The sequence below is a fragment of the Candoia aspera genome, chromosome 3, assembly GCF_035149785.1.
Source record: "Candoia aspera isolate rCanAsp1 chromosome 3, rCanAsp1.hap2, whole genome shotgun sequence".
Taxonomy (NCBI): domain Eukaryota; kingdom Metazoa; phylum Chordata; class Lepidosauria; order Squamata; family Boidae; genus Candoia; species Candoia aspera.
The window spans coordinates 136,640,935-136,663,436 of NC_086155.1; positions in this window are offsets into that span (position 1 = coordinate 136,640,935).

Here is a 22,502-nt window from a genome sequence, read left to right on the forward strand (position 1 = left end):
AAAAATATAAATGCAAAATATAAAATCCAAGATGGATATATTAAAAGTTCTTAATTTAAATTAATGAATTCATGGGGGCCTCTTTAGGGCACTAACCATCCCCAGGATTGATTACCCTTCCTCCCACCCCAGGTGAGATGGCAGAGCCTGTTCTTTACCCCTTTCCAGAAAGCCACGAGAGAGGGGGCCTGCCTCACCTCTAGGGGAAGAGTGTTCCAGTGGGCGGGGGCCACAGCAAAGAAGGCTCTTCCTGGGCCCCGCCAATCAACAATCTCTCATGGACGAGGTCCGTAGCATGCCCTCTCTGCCTGACCGGGTAGGATGGTCAATGTAATGGGTGTGAGACAGTCCCTCAGATAACCTGGACCCATGCCATGTAGGGCTTTAAAGGTAACCAACACCTTGAATTGGATCCAGAAGCAAACTGGCACCTAATGCAGTTCTCACAGCAAAGATGTTACATCTGCCATCTTTGGGGCACCCAAGACTGCTCGCATGGCTATATTCTGAACCAGCTGTAGCTTCCAGATACTCTTCAAGGGTAGCCCCATGTAGAGCGCATTGCAATAGTCTATACAGGAGATGACTAGGGCATGAGTAACTGACCGGAGGGCTTCCTGATCCAGGAAGAGGCATAACTGGCACACAACACAAAGTTGAGCAAAGGCCCTCCTGGCCATGACTGCCACCTGCTCTTCAAGCAGAAGTCGTGAGTCCAGGAGGACCCCCAGATTCCGCACTGGGTCTGTCTGGGCCAGTGTGACCCCATCCAGAACTAAAGATGACAATTTCCCGGATACGGATGAGCCCCCAACTCACAGCCACTCCTTGTTACCAGGGTTCAGCTGAAGCCTGTTGCTCCCCATCCAGACCCCTACAGCCTCCAGGCACCGAGAGAGGGTGGTCACAGCATCTTACATCACCTGGGATGGAGATGTATAATTGAAGGTCACCCACCAACACAAAGACAGGTGTCATCAGTATGCAGATGATACTTGACTTTGCATCTCACTCCCTTTAAAAGCAAGCTTAAAGACTGATTTAATTTTATACTGATTCCAATGGATATGTGGATCTTTTTCTTTCTCTATTGCTAATTAGCCCTTCCCTTTGTCATATTTAGTCCATTTTAATCACCAAACAGTAAGTAGTTGGTTTTGTTACCTTATAACCACTACTTATGCTATTGTAGTTTTCTGTATTTCACTGTTAAAAACTAATTTTAAAAACCCTGTAGCCAGAAAGCTACCTTAAAGATGTGCAGGAAACTTAAAAGAAAGGAAGATGGAGTATAAACATTTTCAGGTCCAAATGGGTGAGTGTTGTCTATGTAGTCATGGGTGGTTATCGTTTACTGTCCATTTTCTTATCAAAGATAAACACCCATAATGCACAACTTTCATTAAACAACATAGTTTCAGATAATGAAATGATTATTTATTCAATAGGCAAATAAACTAGTGAAGATGCTACTCTTAGGCTTTAGTTCATAACAGCAAAAAAGTATAATCCTGAATGAATGGATTTTCACTTCATTCATTTTGGATGTATGGCTTTTTTATTGGTTTGTTTTATGGATAGAAAGCTGTGGTCTTTGTTAGGACTGTAAAAGTCTTGGTTACAAGAAGAGCAAGTTGCATTTATAAATTTATGGTAAGAAGATGGACAAGCTTCAAGGAAATGTTTCTTGCATGTAGAATATGTACATTTTAGAGAGAAGGTGTCAGTTTGGTCCTTTTATACGAGGCTATTTTGTCAGAGAACCTGCAAGTAACCCAGCCCAACATTACATGCAAGCGGAAGAGGTACATATTTGAGGTACATGAGTTCTGTTTCGAATGGTATAATCCAGAGTCATCTCTTTGGGCATCCTGCTGGTCCCTGTTCCTGCTGTTACTTTTTCAAACATATTTAATGAAAAAAAAAAAGTGACAATGGTATATTAGCATCATCCTTATGAGACAATTATGGCTTTCAAACAGCCCATAAAAGCATTCTTAGAAATCAGAAGACCATGTGACTGAAACTCAGTGCTTTTTCGGCAAGTGCATTCATCTGCCCAGAAAAAAAAAATACAGAAATAAACTTCAGGGGAACCCGGAACGACTAGAGAACGGCCTGGTGCAGCCACTACAGTTTGCTTTCTGATCAGTGATGAATTCTGCGAGATCTTTTTGAGTGTCCAGTTTTAAATAACTGTATTCATCAACATTTACTGCTAATCTTTGCAGTGGCGTTTCTCTTTGCACAGTGACCATATGCAGCATTTAGAACTACAGCTCACTTCCTCAACAGATGGTATCAAGAAAATGTAAAATGTTCTCCAAAGAGCAAACCTCAGACAGATCAGTTGCTGTAAGCAATAGTAGTATATAGATATCATTGTACCAAATAACTGTATCTCATTACCACCTCTGGAGAAGGTGCAGTAACTACAATAACTGAAAGATGTGATCATGCCATATTTTGGAGCTGGCACAGAGCCATCTTGCATACATTGCTCCACATGAAGGCCTATTTGTTTTGAGAAAACTTATCTGAAAGTCTACACAAAAGTATTTGTATATTAAAATTAATATGCCATCTTAAAATCACTCTATCTGTAGCTTACAATATCATCTTAACATCTATAAAATAACTCAACAGTGCAAATAAACATATATTACTTATCTGTAATAGTAATAACAACATAATCAGAATACTGTCACTGAACAGACCAGTGCTGATACATTTTTGTAAATGTTTTAAGCCTGGGAGAACCAGAAGGGTTTTGTTTTTGTTTTTGCCAGTCCAATAAAATCCTAGAATTCACAACATATTCTTCATTTACCTACAACAGATTGCCACTATTAAAAAGGTCTTAGTATTGGTAGATCTCTGTCACACTTCAAATGTTCCTACATTCATTATAGTTAGATATCAAACATGTATAGTCCAATGGAAGTAATACACATGGAAGTATAAAATTGGAGATTATAACAGCATTTACTGCAAAATCCCTTTGAATATGGAACTGGTATGGTCTGAAATCATCTCCAGGACTGCGCTGGGCCAGTCTTGCACTCATTCAAGCCACATAATGTCCTCCCCCACCCCAGCTGGTAGAACTTGTATACCTTTCCTGTTGAGCATATTAAATGTGTTATCTCCCTTGAATAGTTACCTTTATCTAGCTTGCACAATATATGTTTCTTCAGGACACTGGGCTACAACCCCAACTGTCCCTCAGCCAATATGACCATATTTTTACATAGATCCTGGATATAAACATACATGCATTCTTTGCAGATACAGCCTACATTTGGATTGTGCATGTCCTACATTACATCTGATTGATTTATGATACTAAGCCCATCTCTTGTTGCTAGGTTCTGTAAACTGTATGGTACATTCAAGGTTGCACAGGCAGAGCTGTGCCTAACCAAACTTCCTTCTGTTCCCAGCCCTACTTCTGTAGGCCTCTTCCCCGTGGCTACTCCATAACTCTTGAGAATGGATCCCTAATCCTTTACTACAGATTTTGGTGAGAAATAAAAGCTTCAGGGGGTAGGGGGTAAATCACATCTTCTTACAGTAATTCCAGTGACAGAAGTCTTCTCTCCTCCCCACCCCACCCCTCTACCCTGTGGCAAATGTATCACTGCAGTTAAAACTTAGTTGTACCTTGAAATTTTGGCTGAAACATGGTGGGGGTGGGGGGGGTAAGTCCTTAGGCCAGCTTATTTTGGCCAATAAATTCACCTCATTCTGCTTTGACTTCTCTGGACTCTTGATCCACATTCTGCTTACGTTAGGAAAAAAAAACACGTCTAAGGCCAAGTACAGAATATTTGATGCAGATATACAAAATAATAGATCCAAATCTTCCCATCATTGTTGCATTGCCTTTGTCAACATTCCCTGTGTGTGTCATCCCCAAATAACTTTATAAAAACCTTTTGGCCCCACACAAAGGGCATGCACTCTGGAGAGATTTGACATCTTACCTGCACAGGTGATGGAAGAATGAATGAACAATATCCCTTTTCAAGAAGGGCTTTGAATTTACTTGGATGCAGAGGTAAAGGCATTGACATTGGTTCCTTGAGCTGCCCTTTGTATAATACCTTGTGCTTACAGCTGTTCGCTCTCTCATCAGCAGACGTTCAGACTTTGTGCCTCTCTTTTTCAATGATCAGGCCAGTACCATCTCTATAAAGTTCAGGAAATGCTGTGCCATTGTGACGAGAGGATAGTGGCTCTGACAAGAATGGCCTTGGACATACTGGCTAATGTGATAAGACTGACTTTCCCATATATGCATGCATGCATTTGTGTACACACACACACACACACACTTTTATTTAAATTTTTCTTCTTTTTACCCTGCTATTTTATTTGATCTGTGCTAAACTTTTACTGTCTTTTTGGTCTATGATGGCATAACTAATTAATTAATCAATAAGTGAAAGTCTTCTCTTAGAGATCACCATTGATTGGATTTCAATCTTTATTTAGAAATTGAACAGCTAATTTCATTGCTCGACATTTGTGTCAAAATGCATTTCCAATACTTGGAGTGCTATCTCCTTGGCTCAGCAAATGCATGTAGAAAAGACAATTTGTCTTCTTCTTTTTAACTAATCATGCTTTTCTGCAGTAGATTATGTTTACTAAATGATACCACCTAGCAAGGTTACAGTGCACATACTTTGAAAAAGCTATTCTTGCATAGAAGCCTGTAAAAAAGACATGTATGCTTTAACAAACAAGAGATGCTGGGCTTGCACAAGGCCTGAGGCACTTCTTACAAATCTTTTTTGAAACATGCACTACTATTTAGTTTATTTGACGCCAACATTAGGACGTTGTAATGTTCTACACGCTGCTTTACAAAGGACAGTCCTCTATTTTTCATTCTATTAATGGACCCCCCCGCCCCGCCACACTTCTTCAAATTACCTTAGCACAATTCAGTGGCAGAGCAGCAAACAGCAGTGCTGCAATATCTGCATGATCTTTAGCAGAAAGCTAAAGTAAAAATGGTGTGTTAAGCCTCAAATAAGCATAACATAGCTATCATAGTGGGAGGACACAATTCCCCAAAGCAGAATAAATGGATCCAAATTTCTATCTTCTGCAATAAGATCGCTGCCCTACTGACTGCTGAAACATTGCCTCCCTCTATGCATACAAAGAGTTCCCAGAATAGAATACGTTAAATAAGGAAGATCTGAGTTTTAAAACTGCTCATCAATGGCTTTGTGTCTTCTCATTCCCACTCAAAAGACATCAGCTTAGCATTTCAAGATGTGTTTCCTCTAGTTCTCTGAAGCTGGAAGAATTCCCTTCTCCATTAGGATCTAAAATGAGAGCCAACACTGCAACATCGACTCTGCAGCATCAACCTTACCAGCATGAAAGGATTTCTAAATCTTTTGTAGAATTCTTCAGGGAAACACTCCCAGATTCCTCTCTTCTGAATATCAACAGGACTTGGAAGCTGCTGCTGAAATCTTGACAGTTTTGAACATCTGGTTATATCACTGTGAACAGCCTCCTTAGGAGTAACTGAACTCAGGGCTAAGAAATGAAAACCCTTTTGTGGAGTCCTTGGTGCTCTCTGAGCCTTGTTGTTTTCTTGCAGATGTTTCACTGCCAGACTAGGCAAAATCTTCAGAGCGAAGAGGGAGTGGGCCTTGCTCTCAGTTTATATACCGTGGCTTGCCATGCTTGTGTTGGTAGGGGTGTTGTTCTCTCCTTGGGAGTTCTTTGATCGGGCTGTTGTTTGCTACTTGGTTGATTGACTGACCCTTTTGTCTTCCATGGGAAAAAAAAAACTTAGATTCAAACAAGGACCACAAAATTCAAACAACTAGTTAATGTAATCCTTAAAAAAAACCCTATTTAATACAATTCACCAGTTAAACCAGCAGTATCAGTCATTGACTTGTGGGCTATGGTGTGATATTTTAATTTAATTCCCTTAAAACTCCAGCACCAGGATACTCTATGTTGTTGTTTTAATTAGAGGCACTGAGTTTACTTCTCTCTGAGGCTTAGACTGCACTAGAAGCTGACAGCATTCACTTAACTTTGAAGAAAAATCTCCCCGAAGTCTCTATCTCCCAACTTTCTTTCTCTTTTTTTACTACAGGGTGATCTCATCTAGACTACCTTCATGCTGGCTGTGGAAGTCTGGGAGTTGAAGTCCACACATCTTAAAGTTGCCAAGTTTGGAAAACACTGCTCTAAGGCATCCATCAATCTTTCATTCTTTTGATTACTCACCAAAACACGAGTAATCTAAAGGCATCTTATAAAAATCAGCTACATTCTAAGCCTTCACCAACAAGACAAAATGGCAGAACCAGGAGATGATAAGGCTTCCTTCCTCAGCCTGAGGCCCTCCAGATGAGGCAGACTAGAATTTGAATCCTCCCTAACTTTTGGCCAGGCTGCCTGGGTTGAGGGAAGGCCATCCAAACCCTTGCAGAGCACCAGATTGGAGAAGGCTGCAATAAAGAAATGGAAACAGGAGCTACAAGATCCATTGAAAGAATCTCCACATCTCAGGAGCAGTGTGTAAGAAAGGACAGATTTCTTGAGGGTCAATGAAAACCATAGCAGGAAAATCTGATCAGTGGGAGTTTCATAATTTGGGCTGCAGCACAGAAAAGGAGATTGTGGGGTTAAAAAAGGCAAAAGTCTGTGGAATAGGCAGATTTATCAGAAGGCTATGGAGGGGGAAAATGGTGTGCAGGATTTCATCTCCTGAAGGACATGCTCACATAGGTGTATTTCTGTGGAGTCCTTGGTGCTCTCTGAGCCTTGTTGTTTTCTTGCAGACGTTTCACTGCCAGACTAGACAACATCTTCAGTGCAAAGTGGGAGTGGGCCTTGCTCTCTGTTTATATACCGTGGCTTGCCCTGCTTGTGTTGGTAGGGGTGTTGTTCTCTCCTTGGGAGTTCTTTGGGCTGTTGTTTGCTGCTTGGTTGATTGCCTGAGTTAATAGTTCCTTGATTAGGGTGTATTGTGCTGTTTGATGGTTCATCTGGTATTAATCCTAGTGATGATTTGTATATTGTATACAAATGGTGTATTTCTCCTTTTCTTCTGTTACTTCCTTTTCCATGCTGCAAATTTGTCCTGGGAACCATAAACCAGGCTAGAACCTTGGTCCAGCACTGGCATTGCTTCCTCTGAAATTATCACAGCTTTCAATCACTTCCATAATGAATATGTAATGGTTTCTTTTCTTGTTTAACACAACCAGCCTATAAACTGCCTCACTGGTGATATTTAGATGAGGTGAGCAGCTTGTAACATAAACCCAACAAATAAGAAAGAAAGAAGAAATACGTCAACGAGGTAGGGGGAAAAAACTGAACACCCAAAGGAAAAACAATCCAGCCCAGCACTCTGACTCAACATTTCCCAAACTGGAAGCAGCAGCATCTGTTGAATTGCAAGGCACAAGCACAAAAAGCTACCTTAAAGTTGTGCAGGAAGCTTAAAAGAAACAGGAGATGGAGTTTAAACATTTTCAGATCCAAATGATTGAGTGTTATGTATGCAGTCAATAGTAGTCAAACCCAATTCAGGGTCACCTAACTTAGCCATTTGCCCATTGCCCCAGCTTAGTTCAGATATGTGCATGAATGGTATATATACCCATATGAGGGAAAGGAATGCAGTCCTATGTGCAGATCCTGCAAATTGAGCCCCCCACCCCACCCTTTTTTAAAATTTATCTTTGTTGAGTGGAGAAGCCTGCACTGGATTTGAATAATCTTCACTTGGATATGAATTGAGACCTTTTCAAACCCAGTTCAGCACAAACTGAAGTTCTGCTACCTACAAAGATTTCATTTCTCTACTTCCATTAAAGAGTGAGGAAAAGTAAGATGAGCTCCGTTTGCCCATCTTTTATGCCTTCTTTGACTCTCCTGAGTCCTATTAACTAATCAACTGCCTTTGGTCAGGTCTTCAGTATCATTTCTAAGTGTCCACACCAACTTCTGCATTCACAGAAATATTCCAATCAAGAATTCAAGGTTGGAAGAGATCCTATGGATCTCTTGACCAATCTCTTATGGATCTCTTATCTTGACCAATCCCCAAGTACAAGGAATGTTCAGGGTTACCCATTCATATGCATCAGGGGTGCTGCTTAGGGAAGCTGCATATTTGCATGCAGACTTTGGTAACCTTTCTTTAAGTAAGAGACCTTGTCCAAACACACACACAGAGAAAGAGAGCTCTGGGCCAATAAATATTCACACACACCCATACACATACTGTATATGTGAAAAAAATCTCTAAAATGAATGCATTTGACACCAGCATGTACAGTAATTTTAGTATAACACGGGAGTATGGAACAGTAGCATGACATGGGTTATCCCATTTTATAAATATCCCTATTTTATAAATATTCAACTATTTTATAAATAGCTCTTTACAGATTAGAAAATCCATATCGCAAAAATCTATGAAAGCAAGATCAATATATATGTTGATATATTGAAACACACACAGAAACACCACCAGAAATCTTCCTCAGTTTATTTCGTGGGAATCTGACACATAAGCAGCGACATCTGCCATTAGCCACAATGATGCAAAAATGACCTGTGCATGGTGCTGTCACGATGCATGATATCTGATGCAAACATGTATGTCACAGTATTTGTGTGATGATGTCATGATGAATGTTGCATCATTTGCCCCTATGTGGACATACATGAACACCAGAAATGGGCACCTGGCCCTCTGTGAGCAGTTGATGCTTCAAATTGGGGTAAGTTGATGAAGGAGGCTCTTGTTACAATATATTGTACCATTTAATAGAGGTTTGCTTGCCATAAACTCCATTCCAATTATTCTTCAATCAGTTTAAGCCCATGATATGCTTTAGAGACAAGTTTGCTTCAATTACATTTTATTGTCAGGATTTTGTCATCACTCACATGGTTTGTTTGCTTTTATTTCTTGACTACCGATGAAAATTTGCTTGAGGGGGGTGAAACTACCTGATTTAGAAGGAACTATTTATTTGAGAATGAGAAAACCATTTTTAGTGAAAAGCCCACTGCATTTAATAGTGGATTGCTGATGGTTTTAAACTCTCTCCCCAGTCTCCTGTGGCAAGTTGTTTTAAATAACAGATTTTTGAGATGTTCCTGTAAAAAGAAAAAAAAAGCTACAGCAAATGTATCTAATTACAAATAAATTAAATGAAATTTCCTTTTCTCACTTAAGACTATTTTCAGAATTCCCAAATCGTTTCAACCAGTATATGACAATTTAAGCAAATATAAACCACTGAGCTTAAGGATTGTCATACTGAACTGAAACACCATTTGCCTTTGGGTTTAACAATGTAACATAATTCTGGGTGTACTAACATAGTCTGTCAAACTTCAGTACTATTTCATTCAATTATTCCCAGGTAAGTAAATACAAGAGCCGTTTGGTGTAGTGATTAAGGCATCAGGCTAGAAATCTGGAGACCGTGAATTCGGTATCAATAGGTGGAACTAAGTGGTAGAGTCAGGAGGACAAAGTTGGTAACACAGAGGAAGGACTGAGTTTGAGGAAGCACACCCTCTGCTGGGAAGTACAGCCTTTGGCCCTGGAAACAGTTCATTTTATTCAACAAGTAGTTAGAACAAGAGGCTGAATGTGGGAGTTGTTAGCTAATACAGACATTTAGTATAAACGAATCTCTGGCTCATTATTGTTGGAAGAGACTTTGAAACATGGCGTCAGAAGTTAACAACTGAACCCACTTTGGAGGATTAGCACAGCAGCAAGCACCAAACTAAGAAACAACTTCAGGAAGCATGGAGCATGGCTTTCAGCCCCCTGTGCCCCTGGATTTCAGTGCTCCCAAACTTGCTTAGGTGTGGCAGCACTGGAAAGAGGAGTTTGCACTGTATTGGACCTTGCCTTTACAGACAAAGATGAGAGGGAGGTAAAACTCCTACGTTATTTGATTGGCAAAAAGGGTGGGAAATCTGCAGCTCCCTTAGGTTTGGTCCTACTAGCACACTGCAGCAGCTCTTACAAGGTCTGGAGGACTACTCCGGACCCAAACAAAATGAAATGATGGAACGCTACCAGTTCTTTATGAGACAGCAGGGCACTGAGGAAAGTCTAGATGCCTATGTTACTGCACTACGGACTCTGGCACCAACCTGTAGTTTTGGAGCGATCAGAGACTCCCTTATCAGAGACAGAATTGTCTGTGGGACTATGGATTCGCATCTCCGGGAAAGGCTGTTGAGGGAACCTGATCTGACATTGGCTCGGTGTTTGGAACTGAGGAGAGCAGCAGAAGCAGCAAAGGATAGGCTCAAGACAGTAGAAGGCACACAGAAGGTGCAAGTGCATGTGGTCCACCACCAGTCCGGCCCCTACAAGGAGCAGGACAGTCAACATCGGGGCCAATTACCGAGGATCCAATGCATATACTGTGGAAAATGCCATGAAAAGGAAAAAGAACAATGCCCAGCATATGGACAGAAATGTAAGGGATGTGGCAAATATAACCATTTCCAAAGCCAGTGCAAGGGGGTGAAGAGACCATATAGACTGGCGGTGAGAACAATACAGGATGATGGGGTTGAGGCAGAGGACTATGAAGATGTCCTAACCCTCAGTTTAGGACCCATGAAACATGATGTCCACATGGTGCAGAATATTGGGACAAAAGAAACATACCCCACTGCCTTGTTTGCCACAATGCTGTTAGGCAAACACCCTGTTCATTTCCAACTGTACTGTGGAGCCACCTGCAATGTGTTGCCACTAGCCATAGTGGATACGGAGACAGACATTGAACCATGTGGCCAATCACTCATTATGTATAACAAGAGTACCCTGAAGCCTGTGGGGAAATGTAGGCTAAAGATCCGCAATCCAAAGAACAATAAACTGTATTGCCTGGAATGCATCATTATCCAAGGAGAAGGCCACAGACCACTGCTGGGAAGCAAAGCAGTTCAGGCCATGCAGTTGATTCAGGTGCGCCATGACAATATCCTGCAGGCAGTGGAAACCAGAGACAAAAACCGGCCCAGAGCCTGGACTATGGAAACTATACTAAATGAGTATAGAGATCTTTTCAAAGGTGAAAGACAGTTGTCAGGAACTCTGAGACTGGAGGTGGACCCCAGTATAGAGCCAGTAAAGAACCCCACTAGGAGAGTACCTAGAGCACTAGTAGAAGCACTGAAGAAGAAACTGGCAAGTCTTTAGGCGAAAGGCATAATCTCATTGGTGGAGACCAGCACAGACTAGATTAGCAGTTTGGTCATCGTCTGGAAGCAGTCGGGAAAACTGCACGTTTGTATTGACCCGAAACCGCTAAACAAGGCATTAAAACACAACCATTATCCTTTGCCCACTATTGAGGATGTACTATGTGATCTATCACGTGCCAAGGTCTTTTTAGTATTTGATGTAAAGAACGGATTCTGGCACATACAACTGGATAAGAAATCCAGCTACATGACCACCTTTGCAACTCCTTTTGGCAGATATTGATGGCTACGGATGCTAATGGGCATTAACCCTGCCCCAGAAGTGTTCCAGCGCAGACTAGAACATCCCGGGTTTGAAAATAATTGATGATATCTTGATTGTGGGAGAGGGAGATGCTGAAACGGAAGCTGCAAGGGATCATGATGAAAAGTTATGCCGCTTCTTGAAGCACTGTAGGGACAGAAATATCAAAAATCCAGATAAGGCCTGGTTGAGACTGAAAGAAGTACCCTACATAGGCCACCTGTTGACGGCAGAGAGGTTGAAAGTAGATCCAGAGAAGGTTAAGGCCATCCAAGAGATGCCAAGGCCTGAGGATGTAAAAGGAGTTCAAAGATTTTTAGGGATGGTAAACTACCTGGCAAAGTTTTGCAAAGGGTTAGCTAAGGACTGTGAGTTACTCAGACAGCTGACACACAAGGGAACAGTATGGGAATGGTCAGAGAGTCATCAGCAGGCATTCGATAAAATAAAGGACAAAATAACTAAGACACCTGTGCTAAAATACTTCAGCCCAGGTGGGCCATTGGTTTCACAGTGTGACACCTCAGAAAACTGTTTACTACAGAACCAACAACCAGTTGCTTTTGCTAGTAGAGCACTGTCAGAAGCTGAGAAAGGGTATGCCCAAATTGAACTGTTGGTGGTGCTTTTTGGGGTGGAGCGCTTTCATCAGCTTACTTTTGGACAGACAGTGCAGGTCCAACCAGATCATAAGCCACTGGAAACCATTGTGCGAAAACCCTTGCTGAGTGCTCCAAAAAGACTCCAGAGAATGCTAATGAGACTTCAAAATTATGATGTGCGCATCCAATATTTTCCAGGTTCCCAACTTGTAGTGGCTTGACAGAGCATACAATATTTACCAGAGCCTAGTGGCTAGGTAGAAAAGGACATAGAATCAATAAATATGCTGCAATATCTAACCATTTCACGGCCATACCTACAAGCAATACAGGAATGCATAGCCCAGGATGTGGAGCTGCAGACAGTTAAACAAATTGTTCTTGCCGGCTGGCTGGAGAACAAACATCAGCTGCCAGTGGAAGCTACACCATATTTCTCCATGAGGGAGGAGCTCAGTGTACAAGATGGCATCCTCTTTAGAGGAAACCGAGCTATCATCCCAGCGGCTATGTACATGGACATTATGAAGAGAATACATTAAAACACACACGGGAATAGAGAGTTGCCTGAGGAGGGCACGAGAATGCATATACTGGCCTGGTATGAACAATCAGCTAAAAGCCTACATGGCACAATGTGAGATTTGCAACTCCCTAGGAGACAGACAGCAAAAGGAAACACTGCACCCATATGAGGTACTGAGTTGACCGTGGGAAAAAGTAGGGGTAGATGTATTCAAGCTGCAAGAGAAGGACTACCTCATAACAGTGGACTATTGTTCCAACTTCCGGGAGTTAGACCCTGTGCCAGACACCAGGTCTCTGACAATTATCAGAAAGCTAAAGGGCCACTTCACCAGATATGGCATACCTGACGTGGCGTTCACAGATAATGGTTTGCAATTTACTTCCAAGGAATTTAGGGCATTCAGGTCACAGTGGGAATTTGACCACCAGATATCATCCCCTGCCTATCCTCAGAGCAATGGGAAGCTGAATCAGCTGTCAAGACTGCGAAGTGTCTTTTAGTCAAAGCAAAGAAAGCAGGAGCAGACCCATACCTAGCAGTCCTAGACCACAGGAATACTCCATCACAGGGTTTGGATGGAAGCCCCTTACAAAGTCTCATGGGTCAGAGAACTAAAACAGTACTTCCCATGAGGGAGATCTTGCTGCAGCCAGTAGGTCACAATAGTCGAGCGGAGTTTATCGCGGAACAAATGAAGTCAGAACTTGCGCAGGTTGCCTCATACAAAGTCCAAAACACTTACAAAACTATGTTTAAATCGTAGGGGTGAGAAGGAGAAGGTTTGTCTGTTTGTTTGTTAGTTTAAAAAAAGAAGAGGAAAGATGTATCAATAGGTGGCACTAAGTGGTAGAGTCAGGAGGATGAAGTTGGTAACACAGAGGAAGGACTGAGATTGAGGAAGTACACCCTCTGCCCAGAAGTACAGCCTTTAGCCCTGGAAGTAGTTCATTTTATTCACTAGTAGTTAGAACAGGAAGCTGTATGTGGGAGTTGTTAGCTAATAAAGACATTTAGCATAAATGAACCTCTGACTCATTACTATTGGAAGAGACTTCGAAACAAGTTCTAGTCCCACCGTAGGCATGAACCCAGCTAGGTGATCTTGGGGCAGTCGCTCTCTCTCAATCCTAGGAAGGAGGCAATGGTAAACCACTTCTGAAAAATCTTGCCAAGAAAGCTGCAGGGACTAGTCCAGGCAATCTCCAAGAATTGGACACAATTGAGCAGATTAAAAAAAAAAAGTAAATACAAGACTGCACCATAAGCTTGACTGCATCACAATCATTTATTTATTTATTTATTAAATGTATAAAGCAGCCTATCTCACCCTCCTGATGTTCGATGGTACACACAATTAAAATAACAACCCCCCAAACAATGAAAACAATGAAAAACAAACCATTAAAAATGCAATTAAAACAGGTAAAAACTACTATAAGAAAAATTTGGGAGAATATATGAAAATCTCACTGAAGTGAATGTGTCTGGAGTCTTTGAAAGTCTTTTATAATGCCACAATGCATAACTTATGACCAAGTGTGTTTATTTCAACAGAAGTCAGGATTTTCCAATCCCATTAGCCTAAGTGAGTAAGTGTAAACTCATGTTCAGTGTCCCCAGTGGAGCTTATTTATTCAAAATATGTCCCTCATATCCAAGTACTTAAAGCATTCTACACTTCCAATAAGACATTATAATAACTGGGAAGAAAAATCTAAAATACAATCTTGTTGAAAGGACACTGGGTTCCTTCCTTTTCTAATCACTTTTGGAAATTATTTGTTAACTGCTTTTCAGCTATTAGGAACCTTTGGGTCAACAAGTTTGACAGCACCGTGTGAGTTTCCTTCAATCTTTAGCAAAAGAAAGTTTTAACTGCAAGTTTAAAAACTTAAAAAAAATTTTTTAATAAACAGCAAAAGGGTGATTAAAACTTTGATTTTAGAAAGCTACCACTGTACTAAGGGTAGAGATAAATTTGAAATAAGATTTTGGAATTAATTATAAAGAATCCTTCCCATGGGAAAATACTTTTGTTTTGAGTTTTTTAAATAAGATTTAAAAAATTGGACACTAGAGGGAACTAGAGGGAAATAAAGATTACAATTAAAGGAGAACACTTAAATTTGACTTAAATTACAGAATGAAGCAAAATATTTTAACGTTGGACATACTGAAGGATATTTTTGAACAATCAACCAGAAGTTAATTTTAACAGTGTCTGCCTCTATAGATAGACTGTGTCTAAAAGATGGTAAGGAAGAGGAACATGTTCTACCTGACAAGATTGAGACTGACATGGAAAGAGATGATGTTACAATAGACATACAAAAGAAACTGGCTGATGTCTTAATAATTAAAAGGGATATACAAATAACAAACCAAGAGAGTGACCTGGATAATTTTCCTATATTGGTTTTACAAACGTGGCTTTTGAGGAAGTTTGTGAGAAGGGACCAAAAAAAAAAAGAAAAGAAAAGAAATCAAGTTCTCCAACATTATTTGAAGGGACAAAAAATTAAGATTGTCAGAAGTAAAAGGAAGGAATATAACGTTGGTTTATTTGATCAAGGTTAAAATAGATACTTTGTTATCTCTGGTAACCCTTAATGGACTTTTGCTAACATCAGGATTGAATGATTATGCTTTATGGATTTGTTTATAGATAAGAGATGGGATATGGGAAGAATTAAAATTTGTATTTTAAAAGATGGTAAGTTACTAAAAGTATTTATACTTGTGATGAAGGTAGGAATTCACTTCTTTATATATTTCTTTTCTTTTTCTTTACTATATTATTTTTTTTCTATCTTTTCCCTATTTTCTTTCTTTTCTGCACCTTTATTGTTCTATTTTTTTTAGTTTGTATAGTTTTTACTGTTGTAATTATAATCTTTAATAAAATTACTATAAAAAACATAGAAGATACATCATAGTCTAAAAAAAATTATGAAAAGCTAGAAGATATAAAAATATATGTATTAAAACAAAGTATATATAAAAAACAAGAGACTAAAAATCTAAAAGGGGGGTAGAAGCATTGGATGGCAGTTGGGTAACATAAAGTTTAGTATGTAGAAGACTATATCCAATTACAGAGCACTCTAGTATGGCAGACTAGATGCTCATTAAGTCTAATTTATGGTACAGGTCATCATCTGACGAATTTTAAGCACTGTTGTGCAGAACCTGGCAACACTGTATGTTGTAGCAGGGTTGGTATCTGAAAGCAACAGGGAGGTGTAGAATTGTCCTGTAAGCCTTGGGTATTTATTTTTTTAATTTATTTTTCAAACTTCTATTACCGCCCATCTCCCCCAAGAGAGGGGGACTCTGGGCGGTTTACAATAAAATCAGAATTAAAACATATAAATTACAATATAATAGACCAATAAATAAAGATAAAATAAATATAAAATCCAAGCGGTGAAGGTCTTATTTGTTGGGGAGAGATCTATGGTACTAGCCACCCCCAAGAAGAACTGGTGCCCCGCCCTCACCAAGGCAGCAGAACCAGGTTTTCAAGTTCTTCTGGAAGGCTGGGAGCGAAGGGGCCTGCCTCACTTCCGGGGGCAGAATGTTCCAGAGGACGGGTGCCACTGCAGAGAAGGCCCGCCTCCTGGACTACACCAGGTGGAATTCCCTTATCAGCAGGGTTCACAGCATGCCCTCTCTGACTGCAGTAATGGTAAGATATGCAGTAATGGTAAGATAAGGCTAGTATGAATGTCTGTAATACAGGCACTGGAGAGATACATGCCCTGTGGTTTCTCTGGTTTCTTTTCTTTCATTACATGCCATGGAGTTGGGTTGGGGGAAGAACCCCAAAGTTTATGTTTTGGAATTTGTTTATTTTATTTATTAAACAAATTTATAAGGCTGACCAACTCACACATGGTGACTCCGGGCGGCTTAAAATTAAAAGAATTAAAACCATAATTAAAAAGCACAATATACACCCCACAATGACAGCAAACACATTCATAGCAACCACTTGATTGGCTCCAAAGCGACCTTGGGTCCCCAGGCCCACTGACAAAACCACGTCTTCTGGGCCTTCTGGAAAAGGAGCAAGGAGGGGGCCAATCTTATCTCTGGGGGAATGATACTGCTTTCACTGCTGAGTTAAAGATCAAGGCAATTTTTTCAACCTCTCTTCAATCTATTTAGCATAGAACGATTGCCTCTTGTCCATTGTTAAATCTTCATTCTCACTCCTATGTAATACTTTTTACTTGTAAATGTGTGTGCATCCCCCCTCCCCCCCCACAGTACTTTTTAAGTTTCTTTTAGTTTCTTTCAGGCATGAAAAGGGGAAATATAAACTGAGAGGACAAGTTAGCGCTGATCTGAAAGTTTTGTATCTGAAAATGTTAAAAAAAAAATGGGAAAATCACAAAATTATTTTAAAAATCTAAAATTTTCATTTCTGCCTTCTAAGATGAACCAAACAACTAAAGAAGCCATAAAGATAATTGTGTTAGTCCACTGCAGCAAAAACAAAAGTATTGTGGCATAGCCTTAAAAAAAAAACACAGCAAACACTTGAATAAACTTAATGTCTCTTGCACTTTGGATCCCTCCTATCTCAATATTGACATATTCATTAGATTTATATCCCTCTATTCAAGAGCTCGATTGAGGCATACATAGCACACACTCCTGTTTTTTTCTGCTACAACAACCCTGTGAGGTAGGCTGCGCTGAGACTGACTGACCCAAAGTCAACCAGTAAGCTTCTGTGGCTAAAACTGGACTAGAACTTGGGTTTCCCTGTTCCGAAACCTACACCTTAGCCACTATACCAGACTTGATTTTTCTATTCATAATACTGATGTTTGCTGCTTATGCAGAACGCAGAATAAAAACATTAGAAGCCACGGTGGATTATTACTTAAAAATAAAATAGGGGATATAACAGACCTGCAACAGAAGCACGTGGGATGGTCAATCTGCACTTTAAAGTTGAACTTTTGGATTATGACCATTGACCAGAATGGGATTTATTCCTAAAGAAATAGCCTTAATCTGGACCTTAATGTAGGCAGAGAAATTCTAACAATATTAGAAAAAGAGGAAGATGGGCTTTCCAGTGACCTCATGGAAAGTAGCAAGGTAACATGGTAAACAGTCAATGAAAGCATTTGTTCTAACAGGACTGTAAATTAAGCTGATTTATCTTTCATTTAAAGGAAGCAAACATTTACAATGTCATTCTAATTTATACTCTGTAGGCAGTGTCTTTTTTTCTTTTTTCCTGAAAGCTGTTTGATGAGCCACAATGGTGTTTCCCCCACCTCCAGGCCAGTGACAAATGCTGATGTCAATAGCATACCCATTTGAAAGATCAAATAAAATCTGTGCTCTTTCTTCAATTCTCTTATTAGAGGTTAATACCTGGGAAATCTATTGCTCATAAAGAGGACACAGAGCCCAAGTTAACACCATATATGCCTTATTGCTTATTTAATTGCATACATAAGCACTTAGTTTTCACTGAAAGAACAGTAAGTTTGACTGGATAATAGCTATGATTCTCAGCAATAGGTATATCATAGAACCATTTATACAGCTTACAGTGTTCTGAGAAATTGTAGCAAAGCATTTTATCTGTGCAAGGTATATTATATTTAAAATTATGTGTACTTCAACCAGATAATGTGTAAAAGAATCCGCTTAATTTTCATTACAAAATCCGATAATATTGCAGTTGCAGGAAGAAAATGAACCTCAGAAGTTCATAGCAAAATTTAAAATAGAATGGGAAATTATTCTTCAGCTACTTGAAAATAAGATTGGAAAAACTAGATTAAAAAACCATGACTTTATTTATCAAACATAAATCAAATCTAAATTTAAAAATTATATACAGCATAATTATAGTGCTTATATCTGGTAACAAACATTTCTGGCTTTATTTTTGTATTTTCATAGTCTACCAAAAGAGTAATGAAGTGGGAAGATAATATTCAACCTACCTTTTTTTCCCAACCAAGATTCCTATTTGATCATTTTCACAGTTTTGCTATTGACTTGTGCACAACTTTTTCAATCAAATCAAAAATATTTTTTATTATTTGGTATACTCAATGCTATACAAAGTAACTTTTATCATTGTCAGTTTGTATGTAAGTTTAATGTTTTATGAATTCCCCAAAGAGTAAGATACAGCGTTTAATCAAAAAAAGGTATGAACCAACTGCTCACAAACTTGGTGTGCATTTGGTGAACCCACAGATTTCATTTCAACTCCAGCCTTACACATTTAATAACAACTATGTCACAGAATCACACACAAGTCATGACTAAGATGTTATTAAGTGTGATGGAATGCATCCCTGAAACGGGGCGTGGGGGTGTGGTGTGATGGATCTCGGCGCTGCCGCTGGCTCTCAGGAAGAAGGGAGCACATTCCGAGGAGATAAGAGAACTCTCAACAGTCCCGGGACTGTTGGTAGGAAAGCAAAGAGACTCAAGGTAGCCCGTCCTAGAGTCTCTCAGGTTATTTGTGATTGGGTCAGTTAGAGTAGCTTCAGTCTGGCAAGATTCTGTCTATATGGTGAGAACAATAAAGAACTACAGTTGGAAGACACTGACTCAGTGTGGTTCTTGCACTGGTCCCGACATTAAGCCTCTTTACAACTTTCTGCTTTGAATGGGAAAAGCTACGTACACACTTAATTTTTCAACTTCACTTTTCGAGACTTCACTGAGAACGAAAGGTGTCCTTAACCATTGCCAACCCAATTAATTCAGGAATGCAGTTGAGATGTGGAATGCAAATTAGCCTTCTACAGCTTGTCAGACAAAGCATACTGTATTCATCATAGTAATGAAATGGCATTGCTAGGATGAACTCACTCATTCCAGCTAGACTTTCTCAAAGACTGGGAATGAGGCAGTAGGACTGAAGGTGGAGAGAACATGTGAGCCTGAGTTTACTCCCAATACAGTGCATAAATGGCTGTTTTGTCCCTACTTCACTAACAGTGCTGCTCATCTTCCCCAGTGCAGCCTCTGCATAAACTGACTGAAGCGACAGAACCCTTGTAAAAGCTGGCATATCATCACTGTAGGTTTAGAAAGAAGTCCACGATCACATTGCTGAAGCAACATGTACTTAAGTCAAGGTATTCTCAGGGTTTTTCACATCCGCTTTTTGAAATACTTCACGTTGTTTAATAATAGAGATTGCATATCATAAGGCTTAAAATAAGTTCCTTGTGAGATCAAGGCTTTCCTAACCTACAGTGGCTTTGATGCATTTTCCTTCCAAAATCCATTTCCCCCAGCAGCTTTCTTCTTACAAGATTCTAGACGTGAGTTTAGCCTCATACAAGCAGAAAGATTTCAGGGAAAAACAGCAAAAGTAGGCTAGCTGGGGGGGAAATGTTTCACCAGCTCCCCTTGTCTAAAATCAGACTTTCAAGGCTCCTTTGTGTTTAAAGAATCAAGAAGTATGTATATAAACTAGTTTTCCACTTGGAAAAGTGCTTCACTTTGAATTTAGAAATAGCTATTTAGATCATTATATTCTAGAGGTGGCGGACTCGTCCCTGGGGGAGCTGGGGGTATTGACAACTGACAGGAAGCTCTGGCATGGGCTGGTCCATGAAGTCACGAAGAGTCGGAAGCGACTAAACGAATAAACAACAACATTTAGATCATTACAGTTACCAACTCTATTCATAACGTTGCTTTTCTTGCCCAGTGCACTGGGCACTGGTTTTTCCATTTTATTAAAAATGGAAGAGCAATTCAAAATATATTGGTAATCCTAAAAGAAAATTTTAATTTTGCTAAAACCTATGGTTGCAGATAAATGTATATACTTACTTTTAAAAAATAAAGTTTTTAAAATAATTAGAACAATTGAACATTGCTGCATGAGATAACAGGCTCTTTGTAATTGGGCTGTGCATGCTGAAAAATGATTTGGAAAAATGCTACAGACCCCACATGAGTGCAGCACTTCTATTCATTAACGCATACACCACTTTTTTTTAAGGCTTCTGCACAAACCTGAAAAAAGATGAGTCATATTAAAGATATGATGCTTTAACGATTTACTTCATTAAAGCAGCATCTCATTTCAAGTTTAGGAAGATTAACAGTGCAAACCTATCCATGTTTACTGAGAAAAGATTCTACTGATTTCCTCTCTAGTAAATATACTAAGGCCTGCAGTTAAATTTATCTATGGCTGCCAGCTCTGGGCAGGAAAAATCTGGATGATGATTACATAGCAGCATAGAGCTAGAGTTTTCTATATCTCTTTGTGGCCATCTAGTCTGGATTTTTTCAGCCCAGGGCTGGTAGTTCTACTATATCAGAAAAGTCATGTGTACTTTAATGAATGACAGAGAGGTCCTGTGCTTATGTAGAGCCTGAAGCCCTGCCTCCGATAGTTTTCAAGCATACAGAGCCCATCTGCACCCATCAACAATCTTCTCAAGAAAGTAACACTTGGTAATAGGTTCAACTGAAACCAACAGGAAAGCCTTCCAAATTATTTATTTTAGAACAATGTTCTAATCACATAAATCTCTCTTATTTGTATGATACAAAGGGTGATAATCAAACGTCTAAAACTAAAAACAGTCTGAGCTTTGTACTTGGCATAACAAATACATTCTGATATATAATTACATGAAACAGCCAATAAGAGAAACTAAGGGCCACAAGCACAAGAAATACCATACATATATATACGCACATAGAAATAATGCTTGTAGCCTAAATGGATTAATAATGTATACTGATATACCAAAAAAACCAAACATGAAAATATTCAAACAGCTATGTGGAGTTACCATTTTTCCAAGTTTAAAAAGATTTAACAGTGCAACCTATCCATGTTCAATGAGATTTAAGTTCCACTGAATTCAATTTGTTTACTCCCAAGATGTGCTAAGGCCTGTAACTAACTATATCCAGGAAAAAATGTATCATATGATAAGGAATACAATTTGCCAGGAGAAGGAGGAAATGGATATCATATCCCAAGGCATCATGCATCTTTAAGATGTATAAATTCAGGAAGCTAGTGCCAACTCACCAACAATATATACAATAAGTCCCTGATTAGATATTCAGGTACTACATATTTTTAACTACAAGGTGGGAAATGTTTCAGTAGTAGACACTGAAACACCTGCAACTGTTTTTAAGAGAATGAGATCATGTTGACTGTTCTTCCTTGATCCAAAAGTTCTCTTTGCTATTTCAATCTATAACCTCAGCTTTTCCCTTGCCATGGGCGATAAGAATGGTAGTCTAAATCAACTGAGTGCAACAGATTAAAGAAGGCTCCTGAATATGTACCTCAAAAAACATTATTCTTTATTTTTAAATATTTGCTTCTCGGCCTTTTGGCTAAGATCAAGCTTAGTATTTTTAAGTATAAAACAAGTTTCTTCTATTCTTCAATACACTGTTTAGAACAGTACCCAATTGGTCCTCTATTACTGTTTACATCTCTCCACATTAACCCTCCCAAAAAAACTACTCTGACAATAAAGTCAAGTGACTGTGTCCAAACACTGTTTGACTGCTCAGATTAAACTTCGTAATATGTGTAAATTAGTTCATCAAACTGGTTCAGATAATATCCTAAGTCATCTTGGGGTGGTTTATTGTGGTTTGGCATATACAATGAAACCATTATAGTCATAAAGCATAGTTGATGGCAATTGTGGTTTTCTCAATAAACTATGGTTAAGCAAAACAGTATGAAATAGTATGATGTGCAAGCCCAGCCTCAATTTGCTTCCATATGTGGTATATTCAAAACTAATTAAATATCTACATATTCACT